This window comes from Rhinolophus sinicus, chromosome 2 (genome assembly GCF_057876585.1).
Source record: "Rhinolophus sinicus isolate RSI-liver-muscle chromosome 2, RSI-T2T, whole genome shotgun sequence".
Classification (NCBI taxonomy): domain Eukaryota; kingdom Metazoa; phylum Chordata; class Mammalia; order Chiroptera; family Rhinolophidae; genus Rhinolophus; species Rhinolophus sinicus.
The window spans coordinates 17,291,787-17,308,334 of record NC_142502.1 but is presented as its reverse complement, the minus strand read 5'-3'; the positions used below and the strand labels follow the sequence as shown (position 1 = coordinate 17,308,334).

The following is a 16,548-nucleotide window of genomic DNA, read 5'->3' as shown; positions in this document are numbered from 1 at the left end:
CCCTGCCCACCATGCAAAGGCTTTCTGTTATACCAGACTAACCAGTGTGATTTACCCAATCCCATGAGTTTCTCCTTTGGAAACTTGATGTCTGTTCTTGCCAACAGATCTGTTGGTCATTCGTGATACAAGTTATTGAAATTCAAATATCAAAGTTCAGTCCCCAGTTGCTTGCTTACCTGAAGCTTCAAGGATTCTTATGCAAACGGATGCAGCTGTCATCAAGTGGCTAGAGGTCCTAGTCTGTTCATCCGGGTCAGTAAATAGCTCTCCAACCTACATGGGCACAACCAAAAGGGGCTTCAGGTCACCCAAGGAAGAAATATCAGTCCCGAGGTACTTTAACAAAGAGGAAGTGTGCTTATAAAAGGATTCTACCCCACTCAACACATATTAACACCTGGCATTCCCTTGCTTTGCACAAATTCTAAAAGTCAAGGGTGGACATATCCTCAGGTCATGTCTTTGCTCTAGCCCTTGTTATTTTTTGTAACCTTGGACAAATCATTGTATTTCTCTGTAGGAATATATGAGGAATTTTCAAATATCTCTGTTGAAATAGATCAGAAGTTTTAAAACTTTTTAACCTGTCTTTTTTTTTTTTTTTTTTCTGTACCCAAAGTCTTACAAATTGAACTTTTAGCAGGATATTCTTGGGTGTTACTGAACCATAATTTTATTTTCTAAAGCTAAATTTCAATCCATGACTCTGAACCCCTAATTTGCCTCATGTAGAAAACTTAATTCAACAAATTCCATTTTTTTAAAAAGGTGTAAAACAACCATTTTATGCTCAGTAGTCTGTGCATCAAGAATTCAGACAGGACTCAGCAGGACAACTTGTCTCTGTTTCACAATGTCTGGACCCTTGTCTAGAAGACTGCCTGGGGACAGAATCATCAGAAAACTTGTATATGTGTATCATGTGTATATCTGATCAACCAATTCCATTCAAATCTAATAAGATGTGGTAACTTCTCAGTCACTCTGAGTTGAAAATTCAGACATATTCAAGACCACTTCTCTTTTTCTATTTCCGCCTCTGGAGAGGAACATGGTAAAATTCAATGTGGTAAAATTGAACGCAGCATTTCAAGAGAGGAGGGAGGATACTTTATAGTTTCATATTTTTATTCCAGCTCTGGCAAATGTTCCAGGATTTTCACAGGGCCAACTTCCCCTCTGGACATACAAGGTCATGGTCAGCTTACTCTTTTCTGTTCCTTGACCCATCTACTCTTTTCTACCTCATTTGTTGCCACTTTTAGTGCTTTTTCTAAAAGACTCAGAACATAGCTCTTCATTCCCTATAAGAAGTGCTGTGATGGTTAATTTTATGTGTCAACTTGACTGCCCATGGGATGCCCAGATTAAACATTATTTCTGAGTATGTCTTTACATGTGTTTCTGGATCGGTTTAGCATTTGAATCAGTGGACTCAGTTAAGTAGATTGCCCTCCCCAATGTGAGTTGGTATCAACCAACCTTTTAAGGGCCTGAATAGAACAAAAAAGCAAAGGAAGGAAGAATTCAACCTTTGTTTTTTCCTGCCTCACTGCTGAAGCAAGAACATCTCATCTCATCTTCCCCATCCCTTGGACTGGGGTTTGTACCATTGGATTCACTGGTTCACAGGCCTTTGGACTCAGACTCGGACTAAATTACACCACTGGCTTTCCTAGGTCTCAGCCTCCATAACCAGGAAGCCAATTACTCATATAAAATAAATCTCCATACATTATATATATATATATATATATATATGTATATATATGTATATATATCTTATATATATGTGTGTATATATATCTTATATAAAATATATAAATCTCTATATACAGAAATTTATATATATAAACACACACATATATATATACACAAACAAAGCCAGTGATATATATATATATATATTTATATTATATATAATATATATGTATATTATATATGTATGTATATATTTTATATATATATATATATATATATATATATATATATATATATATATATATCACTGACTTTGTTTGTCTGGAGAACCCTGACTAACAAAGTGGATTAAGACTAAAGACGTCTAGTCCTTCCCGAATCTACTTTTCATATGACCTTGGCAATTCACCTGACCTCTATGAGCTTTAGTATCCTCATTGGTAAAACAAAAATTTAGAACATCACAAAGCTTCCCCACTTCTGAAATTCTATGACGTGTGAATTCTGAATGCTCGGGTTCTGGGAATCTCCCAAGTCCTTTACAGCCACCCCTATAACTCCTCTCAAATAAATGTTAGCACAACCATAGCCATTAGTATTTTTGCAATTTGCATGCAGCTCAAGTAGCCCAAGCACACTTGGCTTGCTGTCACTTATTGTAACCTATTACAGTGCCCTCTGGGCATAAAGGCTTTGCCTTCTGCTCTAAAATCAACCTGTAGTGTCGCAGAGCTGCAGGGTCACAACCTGGATTTGAGAATGGAGTCAGCCAAGCAAGACTAGCTCCAGCTCTGATGCTGACTCTCTAAGTGCCCTTGGTTTAGTCACTAAGTCTCCTGTGCCTCATTCTTACCACCTGTAAACTGGACCTAACAATACCACACTACCTATGTCTTAGGATTGTTGTGAGGTGCTAACCCAGAAATTGACCAGACCAAACCTACATTCACTTAGTCACCTGCCACTAGACACCATAGCCATAAGGTCACCCCAGACCAGAAAGCCCCTTATTCTGGTTAGGGAAGTTTGACATCACTGAACCATTAGAAATCCCGTTGTTATCCCAGTTTATCTTTGCAACTTAATCCTTTTACTACCTTGAAACACAGTCTCTCGTATCCATTTGATTTATATATATATAATCACCTAGCACATAGTAAAAAATGCAAATTCGTCATTTTCATTATTACAGTAACCACTTTTAGAATCTTAGCACCTTTGTTTATGCCGTTTGCTCCGGTTTGAAGGTCTTTTTCTTCAATGCATAATTATCCAGCAAAGTCCCAATATTTTTGTGGAAAGCAAGTGAATGCTTTGAGCTCCCATGTTTAAATAACCTGGATAGTGGTATTTACACCTACTTTTACTGTGGTTATTTTTGAGTGTGATGTTTTTCTACTACACGTATGCTGCTGGGGTCACCAGACTATATCGTGTACGTTTTTATGCAGTCCCAAAGCAGCTAGCCTACAACACTTCACATGTAGGACTCAATAAATTCTCAATATATAATTGATAAAGAATTAATAAAAACAGACCCAAGAGCCCAGAAATAATTTATTGGCTGTGTAACTTGCTAGGTTTTGGCTTGCTGTTTGGTTTAGGCAGGGCAGAGGGAATTTTCAGACTTGCCTAACGTGGGAGTTGTTACGTATGTACCTGATATCATTAAACCCATAGCCCCATCTGCCCCAGAATCCATTCCATTTCTGAGCATGTCTGTTGGGCTGAAAGCAAATCTTTATAATAGGACTAGACATTTTAATAGTCCCTTGGGAAACAAAGTACTTCTTAAAGGTTTTTTGTTGTTGTTGTTTTTTGTGTGTGTGTTTTTCCTGAATAAAAGCAGACTATGCATAGAATAGCTAGAAAATGTGTAGAATTAGAAAAATATTATTTTGTTCCCTTGAATGCATAATGCTGATAAGTGACATTCATTGAATTTTTATTCTATACCCCATCATCAGATACAGCATCTCATTTAAGCTTCACAATGACTGTGCTGCAGAAATCATTACTATCTCAATGTTATGCGTGAGGAACCTATAAGTTGCTCATGGTGACACAACCTACAAGCGATGGAATAAATAAGTTGGCCATGACTAGAGCTCTCTATCTGGACATACACATTTGAGGAATTTCAAAAGTAAAGATGGTTTCCCTATTCTGGGGCTCTTAACCTTTGGTTTCCAACATATCTGAACATATCCATGAACATGGATAGGAGTTTTTATCCAGCGGTCACTGTGCAACCTCTCTTCAGTTAGCCTCGAACACAGGTTTCTCTCTCTCTCTCTCTCTCTCTCTCTCTCTCTCTCATTTTCTTTGGTGGGGGGGACAGGTGGAGAATGAAAAGGAATATGGTTTTCCCAGTTGTCATCAGTAGTCGCTAGAGGAGCTTTCCTGATGCTCAGGAGAAACAGACCCCTAAGATGTTTTGCCAGGGATTTTCCGCACGTGACTCAGGTGCCAGCAGTAGTCACAAACAACCCAAGCAGCAAAGTTGTCTGTTGTCAGGCTGCTCTGCCCAGGGAGGAGCAGGGGCTCCCGGTTTTCCAGTCTTGCTCTGCCAAATGCATGAGATGCAAGGCCCTTCATACCACTTCCACCTGCCAGGACAGGTGCCCCAAATTCCACTGGTAAAGCCTCCTGCCCAACTAGGGAAGCTGAGAGCAGCTTCAGTCAAGCCAGGTGCTGGAGAGCAGAGACAGAGGGCTGCAGTGGAGGAGGGGGTATGGGGAGTCTCAATATTATAGGGAGTAAGGCCCTTCCTCCCAATTGTGGTGCACTTTCTATTAAAAGGAACCGCAGGCCGTGAATTCCTACTGATGAAAATTACATACACATGGCACAGAAAACAAAACTAGCTGTTGAATCTTCCACAAAAGAACCTCTTTGTGACTGAGTGATCTTTAAGCCATCACTGCATGAAAAACTGCTCCCATCTTGTTCCATCACCTAACCCAGCCCTGATGAGCTGAAAGTTGAATGCAGTGTGCCTATTCTCCAGATAGCTCAGGAGGATCCCTTATATTACAATTGATTTTGCCTTTTACCATTACCTGACAGCTCCATCTGTTACTTATCCATTAAAGATACAGATTTTTGAGCATTTTATAGGCATTGGCAGCAGTAGGCATTTTCCTGTTTATGCCACTCGCTAGCATTTTTCTTCCTCACTCCAGTTCCTAGGCAGATATCTCTTTCTTCTAATAACACAGGCAAGGCACACAATATTGATCTGATTGCAGCATAGAACCCTCCTGAAATACTGAAAGCTAATGACCTCATAACTGTACTGTACAGTAAAATTTAGGACAGCCTTAGCAAAAGGAGTCAGTCAAGGGTTTTATAAGAGAAGAAACTATAAAAAGAGTGTTCTTCAGATTCTTTTCTTGCTATCCAGTCAGGTCATATTTTATTGGTGTTCATTACTAAGGTAGAGAATGATAAGTGTGGAAACCATGGAAACATATTGTGGTCAAATTGATGTTGCCTGGAAACCCACGCTGCGGAACACGACACATTATCTAGTAAGCTGCCTCCTGTACTTCTGTCAGAAGGACCTTTTACATGCTCATTCCAGGTTCAAGTTCAGCCACAACCTCACTGGGAGAGTGAGTGTGCTAGCTGAAGTAAACGGTAATACAAGTCCCTAGGCTTTTTCAGAACTAAGAAAAAGATACCACAAATTGCACGTCATCCTTGATCAGTTTTATTCAATTTAATACTTTGTGTTATAAGAAATATTTAAATATTCCTAAATGTTCAAGACACTTACAGCACATTCATATGCTTTCTCTTTCTCTTAAACCCAATTCTTGGCCACCACTTTTTAGACCTTCAAATAAGAATATGCTTTGTCAATGTCATTACAGCCATGACAATGTTAGATTTCAATATTCTACATGTAAAAAAATAAATCTCAGTAGGCCATTAAGTTGTGTAAATTCCCCAAACCTATGAACACATAAAGCCACACCCCATTTCACAGTGCTATGAAAATAGGTGAGATAAAGGATTCCCCTGTAACATAATACATAGTCCTGGAAGTTAAATGTATTTCTTAATATATGAAGTAAAATATAGCACCAAATAAACACAAACTTTCAGGTAGTTTACAGGTAAATGATAGTTTTAAATTTTGATTACCAGTTTTCTCAGAATCAATGATGCAAGGTTTTCTGCAATGTTAAGTGAATAAAAGGAGGGATTTTTCAAAAGACATCATCAAATATTTATGGGCTAAGTACAAGGTACATCTTATTCAGGTGATGCCCTCTCAGTGGGATATATAGCAAAGCTAGAATTAAAGAGTTTTGTCTACTGCACAAGTCTCACTGCATATTTCCAATCCTACCTCATCATCCCATCTTGTAAGATGTGCCAAATCTTCTGTGATTACAGCAAATCAATAACCAGAAGAATGATTCTTCTGGGGTATGGGAGCCCTAATATGTGGTCAAAGTTTGAATCAGTCATTTAAATCATGCTTCTATAAGCATAGTTGAAATAACATAAACTTTTTCATTTTTTGTATTTTAATAACACCTCTTTTAAAAATAGTTAAAGAAGGAATACATGTTCAGTGAAGATAACTTAAAATATGTAAAATTCACAGAGAAGAAGCAATAGTTACCTATAATGCAGTACTGATACAAAATCAATTACATTTTGCTGTGCACTACTTTTTTTCATTTGTTTATGTTTTACAAAAAATAGTGTCATATCCTTATATCCTGCATTTAACTATGTACTTATTTGGTTCTACTTCATGAGGATTTTTCTCTTACCAGTAAGTATTTTCTGTAACACTTTCAATGACTAAACAGAACTGTATACTATATGTAAAACAGAACTTATATAATCTCCTAGACATAAAGAACTTTCAGATTTCTTTAAATTGTTACTTCTATAAATTATGCTGATTGAATACATTTAACTGTGATGCCATCTTTAATTATTAGGATAGATTCCCAAAGCTACTAGGTCAAAGTGTACGAACATTTGAATGCCCTTTAAAACTTTATTTCAATTTATTTACTCCTCAGAAATGTATAGAAGAGCTCGATACCTGATGCCATAGCCAATGTTAGGAGTTATAAATCTTTATCTTTGTGATTTTCACCATTTTTTCAGTTTTCATTTCTTTATTATTAATTATCTTTGACATTTTTTCATAAGGTTGATATTTTTTTTTAAAATCGCCTGTATGAATTGTCTTTTCATGCCTTTAAAAAAATGTAGATATTTATCTTTTTCTTATAGATTTGTAGGAGCTTTCCATTCATTCAGCATTGTCTGACACATATTCCCCAGTTTGTCACTTGTCGTTTAATGCTGTTAATATTCTACTACTGAGCTACAGAAATCTTCATTTTAGCACATCAAATCTCATTTGTTTTCCTTTGCAATTTCTAGCTTCTGCTTTACTCTTCCAAAGGCCTTTCTGAACCTAGAATATTTGTTCACATTTTCTGGTAGTTCTTTAACAGTTCTAATTGCATTTAGTTTTTAAATCCATTTTAAATTTACTTTGGCATATAACAAAAAACAGTGCATTCTGCCATATTTTGCATCAAAGGATGCATAGAAATGATTATTTTCATGGCGTTCTGGGATAAACTCTTGGCCAGAGTTTATCAGCTACCCTAGTCACCAAGGGGATCATATCCCACCTCATCTGTACCCCATTCCCAACATACCACTGGCACTTCTGTTCTGGTATAAGACAAAGACATTACCTTATAAAAAATAATTAACCAATTGTCCAAGTTATTTAATAATTCATTCTTTCCCCCACTCATTTGAAATGTCATTTTAATTATATACTAAAAACTTCTATACAGGGGTCTTTTTCTGGTGTTTGCGCTGGTTCTTTGATCTGAGTGCCTATCCTGCCACTGATGCCATACTGTTTCACATTTGTAGCTTTGTAACATGTTTACATCTTTGGCAAAGCAAGTTTCATTTTACAATTTTCTTTCAAAAATGGTAATTCTTATCTGCTTATCCTTCCAAATGAACATTAGAAAATTTCTCAAAAATTCAAATGTTTAAGTGGATTACATTAAATGTAAACATCATTTTGGAGAGTACTGACATCCACAATATTTTGTTTTACGTTTGAAAGATATTTATTCAAATCATCCATGTGACTCTCAAGAAAGGTTAGTAGTTTTGTCCATGTCAGATAGACACTTCTTCTAAGGTCATTCCTATGATTTTCTTTTTTCGTTGCAATTTTTAATGGTATCTTTTCTCCATTATATTTTCTAGATAGTTATTATTGGCATAAAGAAAAACTATAAACATTTAATTTGTATACAGTCACCAGTGTGGTCCATCTGTTCTTCCATATTCCATCACTGAGGACACTAGTATGGAGGAAAATACTGTCTGATAACAGTCTTGGGAATATGCAGCATAAACTCATATTATTTAGTGGCTCCTTATTTTTTTAAAAAAACGTATTTGTATGAAAGGCATCCAATTAAAAAATATCACAGAATATTTTCCTTTTTTCAATTTGATTTTAGTTTTTATATCTAAAGATGTGTCTAAGATACATTCCTAAAAAAATAAAAGGTATGAAGTCTGATCTATTCAGTATAGTTACTTTAGAATTTACAGGGATTTGGATTTTTTATAAATCTCTCAGCTTGTCAAATTTTCCCTAATTGTTTCTATACTCAATAGTAATTTCACCAATACTATTTCTGATGGCAATAGACAAATATGAGTAGAGGCAAATGGGAACTTTTGTAGCAAATCTCGTTTCCCTATAGTGATATCAAAAGTTAAAAAATTGAACATTTTAATAAAGCATTTTGAAAGATAAAATCAAATCCTCAAATCAGGAAACAAAAGACTCTAATTTATTTCTTATTCCAAAATTTTTCCTGAAGAAAGAAGTTGAGAAGGTAGTGAAATGTTATCATCATCTTGCATAGGGCTGAATATTTTCTAGGTTTGCACACAATGCGTTTTAGAGAAGGAAAGAGAAATCAGCATGTCTATGACTTTTCTTGGGACTAAACTTAACAGATTTTTAAATCAGTTACACTCAGCTACTTCAGGTGCATGAAGACTGCTCTCAGGCTTTATTGAATTGCTGGTTAATACACAGGAACTAAATTAGTTCTATAATTTCAGATGCTTTCTTTTTTTAATGACTCATTTTTCTGTCAATAAAATTGACAACAGAGACCAGCCCAGATCCTTTGCCCACCTCTGATCTGCTTTGTGGAGTCATGTGACACAGTCCAGTGTTGCCAGATACAGGCTATCACTCTACTGGCGTTTTCCTGGAAATTAGATTAGAGAAATGTAGCCTGCACAAACCCAGGGAGGTTTTCAGCAGACACAAGGGATAGCATCAATCATTCACCAGAAGATCTCACATAGAACGTTTTCATTGATAGGGCAGACTTTGTGTGTTAAAAGATGAAGCCAATCCCTTTTCTGGTAAAAGTCATCTCCTTTGATATGGGGTTTCTGATAGTGACCTCAGAACTTCCTAAAAGATTCAGATCGCTTATCTCCCATTCCTGGGACTAGAGAAGAATCTCTAAGATGAAATAGGGAAGTTAGGTTTAATCATGAATTGAAATCACATAAAGAATTTGTAAAATGTGTTCATCAGAAGGAAAAAAACAGACTCTATTAATCCTTTTCAAAGGAAAAAAAATAAAAAGGATAACCCTCAGCTTTATTCTGCCATTTGCCCTCACTGATATCAATCCAGTCATCTAATGGTTAATATACCCAGATAACCTGTACACATGAATATTTTGACACTTAAAGACAGGTAACATAGGGACAAGTATATATACTTGGCAGAGTCACACAAGTGATATGCTGATAAAAGCCACCTTGGTGATAATCTACTTCACACATACACCCCTCTTCATTTTTAGAAGAGAAAATGAAGAGGCACTTGAGAAAACTATGAGAGGTCAAGTGCAAATGTTACAATTTAGATCACCAAGATATAAATTATGAATACACTATAGGTCTTCTTTTTATTTAAATAATAATTCAATTAAAAAGCTAAGTTAAGGATACATTTTAAAACTGACGCTAGCTGTTCAAGAAAATAAATAAAAGTGACTTTTAAACATATGCTGAAATGCTCATTCTCACTCAAAGTAAGAAAAATGAAAAATAAAATAATTAAGATAACATTTACATGGATTAAATTGGCAATATTTTTTTTTTAAGTTAAATAACATGCTCATTGAACAGAATATGGGGAAACTGGCATTTTCTTCCTTTGTTGTTGTGAATATAAGTTGGTAGAAGTTCTATAGAGAGCAATTTGGTTATATCCATCAAATTTATAGATGCACCCCACTGTCTCACCCAGTAAGTTCCAATTTTAGGAAATGATTCTACTGACATACTCCCACTCATGCCAAATGTCTTTGAACAAAGATATTAATTGAAACACTGTTGGTAATACAATAAAAAAAAAAAAAGAAACAATTTAAATGCGTCATTAGAGGGCTGTTAAATATATATCTTTAACATAAATGTGTACAATGAAATATTATGTGGCATCTAAGAAAGATAAGGCAGACAACTATACAAAAGTTTGTATGGTACAAGTTTAATTATAAAATCAAAATGCAGAAAAATGTGTAAAATATAACTCTATTTGCACATAAAAGCTTTTTAGTGCATAGATTGGCTCTAGGGAGATACATAAGAAACCAACAGAAATGGTTACATATGGGGATAAAAATGGAGAAACTTTTTAATTTGTATTATGCACAGATGTTACCCAGAGGGGGAAAAAAGATAACTAATAAAATAAAAAAAGACAGAAAAAGAACATAAAAATAATTCTTCGGGTACAGTCGATTCAACATGATTAGTAAAGTGCTTACTGTGTGAAAGGCAATCATTCTCTATTGGTAATTATTCTCTCCATTTTTATAGGATTTTAGAGTTTGAAAGCATTTTCCAGAGTCGGTGCCAAGAGATCCATATTCCAAAACTTGGACCCATGCTGACTCATCACCTAACTATGAGGAAGTTGTTTTATCTTTTTATAGTTTTCTATCTTCCTTTTTCTACAATGACTATAAGACTCTTATTCCTCTTTTCAAATCAAGTGTAATGTTGAAAAATAAACCATAAAATCGAATGGTTTTATTAGCAAAACATGCTCCATAGTTCTAAAAATTGTTTCCTTAGGGTCCTTAAAGAAAGAGTAGAATATTTTAATGTTAATCCTTTTAATTTGAAGAACTAGTTTCTTAAACTATTTCTTTTTTTCTCTTGTGTTTTTTGTGATTTGAATTAATAGATTTTTAGCTACTTCTGTTCTTATGTGAGTTTTTGTTGACAGACTTCAAAAACAACATTTACTTAGCTCTTGATGGAAATGCAGTGGGTTAGTCAATATTTTAACCATTGCCAATCGAATCCATGCAATTAACATGTGCCTGCATAGCTTTTTCCGAGTTACTCTGGTCACTCTGTCTTCTTACAATTCCACCATATTTTCTTTCCACACTCCCACCAAGCCATGTACTTGCTCAGACTGCAGTTAGTCCTGCTGAGGCCAGGAGCTGCTGTCAGCCCTGATTAGATTCTATTTCTCATTACAAGCACGTTGTGGAATATACTTCCATAATAAAATTTAGTCTAAAATAGACTATGTGCTAAAGGTCAAACTAAGATAGCCATTGGCTTACCCCTAGGTTCTAAATTGATGTTATAGTTCATGAAACTCATCTTTTTGTTTACAGGATGGCAAAACCTTGGTTACAGGATAACCTTGGTGGAAAAGAATTCTGATAATCCATTGATCTAGCTCCATTGTCTTTTCGTGAGTTTATTTGGAATGGGTTGGATTCTGTGAGTCTGAAATCCTTGCTATTCTAAAATTAGGTAACCAAGGTCATTGTATCTCCAGGTCAGAGCCTCCTCGAATACCTCTTCCCTTAATCCTTAATCATATATGCTATCCTCCTCCTCTTTGGTTAATATTGTAATGTTCTACTCTTGAGTTGGTCCGTGACACATTTCTGTAATATTAGTGGCACAGGAGAAAGGGGTGGCTCAAGATATTGATTTACAAGAGACAACCAAGGATCCAGTGAGTTCCCAGAGATTATAGAGATTATAGCATTCCAGAAAAGTGACTCTCAATTAACAAGGCTTCATTCAGGTACCTATTATGTAGCCTCAACTAGCATATAATATAGTTGGGGAGAAATGGACTCATAAATAGGCTATAGATAACAGCAAATGATGAATATCAAATAAATAGTACATAAATTAAAATATCTTGGAAGCATATTATCAGATAGCAATCATGTTTAGAAGGAACAAGCATGGAAAACTTCCTGGACAATAGCAATTGAGTTTTCAAGGATAGTGAAGAGTTATGTCATTGAAGTGAGGGAAGAAACACTGTTAATGGAGGAGCAGGCATAAACCAAAGAATAAAAGCAGTAACAATGTATAAAATATGTTTGGAGTGCAATGAGCATACTTACTGGCTGGAATGGAGGTGATAGGGCTTGCCATACCAAGAGACACCTTTTTTCAGAAAAGGCCCAGCCCACAGCCTTCTGCTCAGGAAAGAAGCGCCAGTGCCCTCTACCCCCACCCCTACCCCCAATTGTTTTAATTGAATGATGGACAGCTGTGGGTTAAATTGCATTTGGGCAAGTGACTCTAAAGTAACTCAATCAATTACCACTCTGGTACTATAGTGTCCTAGCATGATAGCCTCTGCCCAGATAAATTAGCTTAGGTAAATTATTTATACCAACTACCTTTGGAATTCAAACATTAGTCATTTGATAACAAAGGAAAGCAAAGACAATATGACAGGGAGACCGTATAGGACGATGACCCCTCTTCCACTCCCCTTATATCTTAAGTCTCTCTTCTTTCTACCCACAAAAAGCCAAGAATTCCAACAGTTCCTATATGAGATGAGGAGGTAAGAATTATAGGGCAGGGCCCTCGGAATTTGTAGAAATATCCATAATGCCTCCGCTCCCCTACCCCTATGGGCTGCGAAAATGTGTAAGTGGATTAACACGGCGGGGAAGGTGGGGAAAGAGATGGAGGTAGTACAGAGGCCTTGCTGTCTTTTAACATATGAGGCTTCTTTCCAAATTTACAAATTGCATGATTTAATCTATACATAAAAAACATCACCTGGCGATACACATATCTCCATCTTCATTTCAAGAGTCAGTATAGCACAAGGGTTAAAAGCCCAAAAATCTGGCACCCGACTCTTCGGAAATGAATCCCAACTTCCCCACTTATTCACTATATAATGGAGGGCAAGTTACTTAGTTTCTCTGTGCCTCAGTTTCCACATCTGAAAGCAATGAGGAGGAGGATCATAGTTATAGCTACCTCATAGGGTTGTTACAAGATTGAAAGCACTTAGAACAGAGTGTGGCACACAGTAAGAACTATATAAGCATGGTTAAATAAACATAGCATCTTTTTATTTCCAAATATTCCAGATAAGTACAGAGATCACTACATGTCACACAGATTTTCCCCAAAGTCCGGGCTCATAGACTTATGCAAAACACTAATGGTCATTTTCATGATTAATATATGACCAGATGGTATAGGGAGTCCTGTTCTGTACCCTGCTAACAGAATAAAATAAAAATATTTTTTTTTTAAAAGAAAGGATTCTAGAATTTCTTTCTTCCCACAACACTGAGCAGCCAGGAGAGAAATGTCCAGAACGTGAGCCCATAAAGGGACAGAAGTTCCAGATATTCACAGCAGCCCCTGCAACTTCTCTCTGTACAAATATGTATGATTGCGCCTCACAGTACATTTGGGTTGAGGGACACCATGACAGGGGACTCCATGCTTTCTTTGCAAGGAAAAGGCAAGAGCCAACCCTGCAGGGGTTACATCAGTGAGGCATTTTTAAAATCACTTGTTAGAAATTCTCAACAAGAGCAATACCTAAAATGCATGCCTCAGCAAGATGACAATTACTGCCCTGGCACTGGCTTTGTCCTCACCCCTTAACGGGAGACCAGGCAGGACACTTGGAGCCTGCAGCTCTGAGATGGAGCGAAGGTTCATTCACAGCAACTCGGGGACAATAGAGAACTGCAGAGCAGAAGCTGGTGATCAGCAGTTTTCCGGTGATGACTGAGCAATGACAAGATCTTAAGAGCTCTGGGTTTTAGTGCTATCCTGGTTTCCAGTCTCATCTAGCTCACTTGAATCTCAATAGGTCCATCTTTCTGCCCGGGCCCCCAGTGGGAATCTTTTCTGACTTTGGATCCATTTTAACCTTCTTTTGTCTTCACACACTTAACATCTCGCAAAGCCTTACTTCTTGAGCATATGCCCCAGCTGTGCTCTCAAAACAGCCATTGTCTCAGTCTTAACATCGCTGATCAAAGCAAGATCTTTATTTCCCTGAGTCTGTTCTGTCTTGAAAACCTCCTTCCCCTTCTGGTTTCAATGGTGCACAATCTATTCAAAACACTTGAAAAGACTTCATCTTCCCAAGCATTGCTTTGTCACAGTATTTCTTTTTATAGAATCCTACAGTTGCTCTTTATTGCTTTGTGAATCCCACTAAACCCTAAGACTATGGGCTTTACTGCCTTCCAGCTACTGAACTTCTCATCCTCGCACGTTTTATCTTGACCCTGACGGCCATTTTTCCTAGTACTTTACCATTCCGTTGCCATCAGAGAGCTTTTTGTCATCGTCTTTCTCATACCTTATCACTCACGCTACATCCTCCATTTAAATGCACTTGTCCTGTTTCTTGCCCAACTGTGTTTTTAAAGATCTTCAGTACAATGGCTTTCACTCGAAACTTGCTCATAGTTTTCCCAAACAGTACATCATTATTCTTTTTCCTTTTCAATTCCTGAGAACTCCACCCTTATAGACATAGAGTGATGAATAAAGTAATAATCACAGCTTACGTTTGGGCAAAAGTTTGCATAGCAGTTTCACACACACACACGCACACACATTTATATTTTCATCGTAGTTGTTGTTATTTTAGCTGGCAGGAGCTATGTCTTAATCTCCTTTTTTCCTCACATCTTCCTATATTCCATGTTGTGCTTCATGTACAGGGAGTGAAAGAAAGGTAGATGAATAAACTGTGTTTTCATTGCATGGTTTAGAAAATGATTTCCCCACAAGACCTCTGGTTGTCTCACTTTACAAGCTGGGATGATAAATAGTTTGCCACTCTCTTCTACCAGGAGAGCTTTGAGGATTAATGATCGAATTATGAAAAGGACTCACTTTATAACCACCAAGAGAAGTGACATTCAAGAGAACGATGGCCCAGAGGGGCACCCACATGGAGTATATTCTGCCTGTCTCCTTCCTATATCCATTCCATCTTTAAGGATATGAAGTAGGTACTGCAAAAGAAAAAAAAATAATTCCCAGCACCCCAAGGTGTTTATTGCTGTCAAGATACACACTGGCCTCTAGTTAAATTGACCAGCGAGTTTGGCAGAAATATTTTTCAATGGTATATAATTAACCGTGCACATAATTCAGGCCCCTGAGGCAATTTCCAAATGAATGTTCATCATTTCCACAGGCATTAAAACCTACTACCTTGGGGAGGGAGGCTCTCAGAAAAGATTATTTTGGTTTTTGCATTATTAAATCAGCCCTCTGAAATAAAATAATACTCTATTTTGGTATTTATTGAGAAATATTAATATTCTGGGCAGTGTGTGTGTGTGTGTGTGTGTGTGTGTGTGTGTGTGTGTGTGTAAACTACTGATCTCTTTCTCTTAATTCTGCAAAATATTTAACATGCAACACCATGCACTGCTCCTTTTGGAAAACAGAACAAGCTTGCAGAGCTGCCAATTATCACCACTCCTAGCATTTTTACACCTTGTCCTTTTGTGCTTTATGCTTTTTCAGAAACTCCCTTTTTCTTTTCTTTCTTTTTTATTTTATTTTTTCAGACAATGTAACAAGATCCAGGGTATATTTAAATAACCATAATGAGGACTTATTGTGATTGGGGAAAAGTGAACAAATCTGAGTGGAAAAAGAAGAAAGAGGTAAAGAATAATCAACACAAAATGAGCATAGATACGGTGTTTGATGATACTAGATATTTTGCTTTAAATTTTTTACATAGTAAACATTTTATTTCGCAAAATTTGGAATAGTACAATAAACACACTCTTCACTTATATTCACTGATTTTTAATATTTGCCCCATTTGCATGGTGTATCTGTATCTATATAATAAATAAAACAGATCTATGAGATAAAGATATATAGAGATATATATATGCATATGTATGTGTGTATATATATATATATATATGAGCAAGAGAGAGACTCATACATTTGTATATATGTAGAGAGAAACAGATACGTGTTGTGTAAGTGTATATATTTATTTATGAATTTATTTATAAATTTATATATATCCATATATATATATATATATATATATATATATATATATATATATATATATATGGCATATATGGTATACTTTAAAGTAAGCAGTAGACATCATGATACTTCACCTTTAGATAATTCAGCATGCGTCTCCCTAAACAAGGATGCTCTTCCACAAAATATTCGTACCATTATCACTCTTACTATTGGTGACAAATCTCTTGGATGTCTCAATTACAAGACCACTTGTGATTTCTCAATTATGTGTCTAAAGACATTTTCCCTCACAATTCAAAAGTAATATAGGGAGGGGTGGTACATTGAGAATACTCCTTTCTTTAACAATGGTTCACCTAACATTTAACTATTTAAACATATATTGGTGATCCTGAATCGATTATAACAAAATATCATTCCCATTTT

The 16,548-nt window shown here is 36.2% G+C and overlaps 1 long non-coding RNA gene across 2 annotated transcripts in view; it reads right to left on the bottom strand.

Annotated features, from left to right (window-relative positions):
- The window catches only part of LOC109455413 (uncharacterized), a 265,188-nt gene that overhangs the window by 26,395 nt on the left and 222,245 nt on the right, over positions 1-16,548 (bottom strand). For both annotated transcript variants that reach the window (XR_012496792.2, XR_012496793.2), the window contains exon 3: positions 180-276. This is a non-coding gene — a long non-coding RNA (uncharacterized LOC109455413). The remainder of the gene's footprint in view (positions 1-179; positions 277-16,548) is intronic.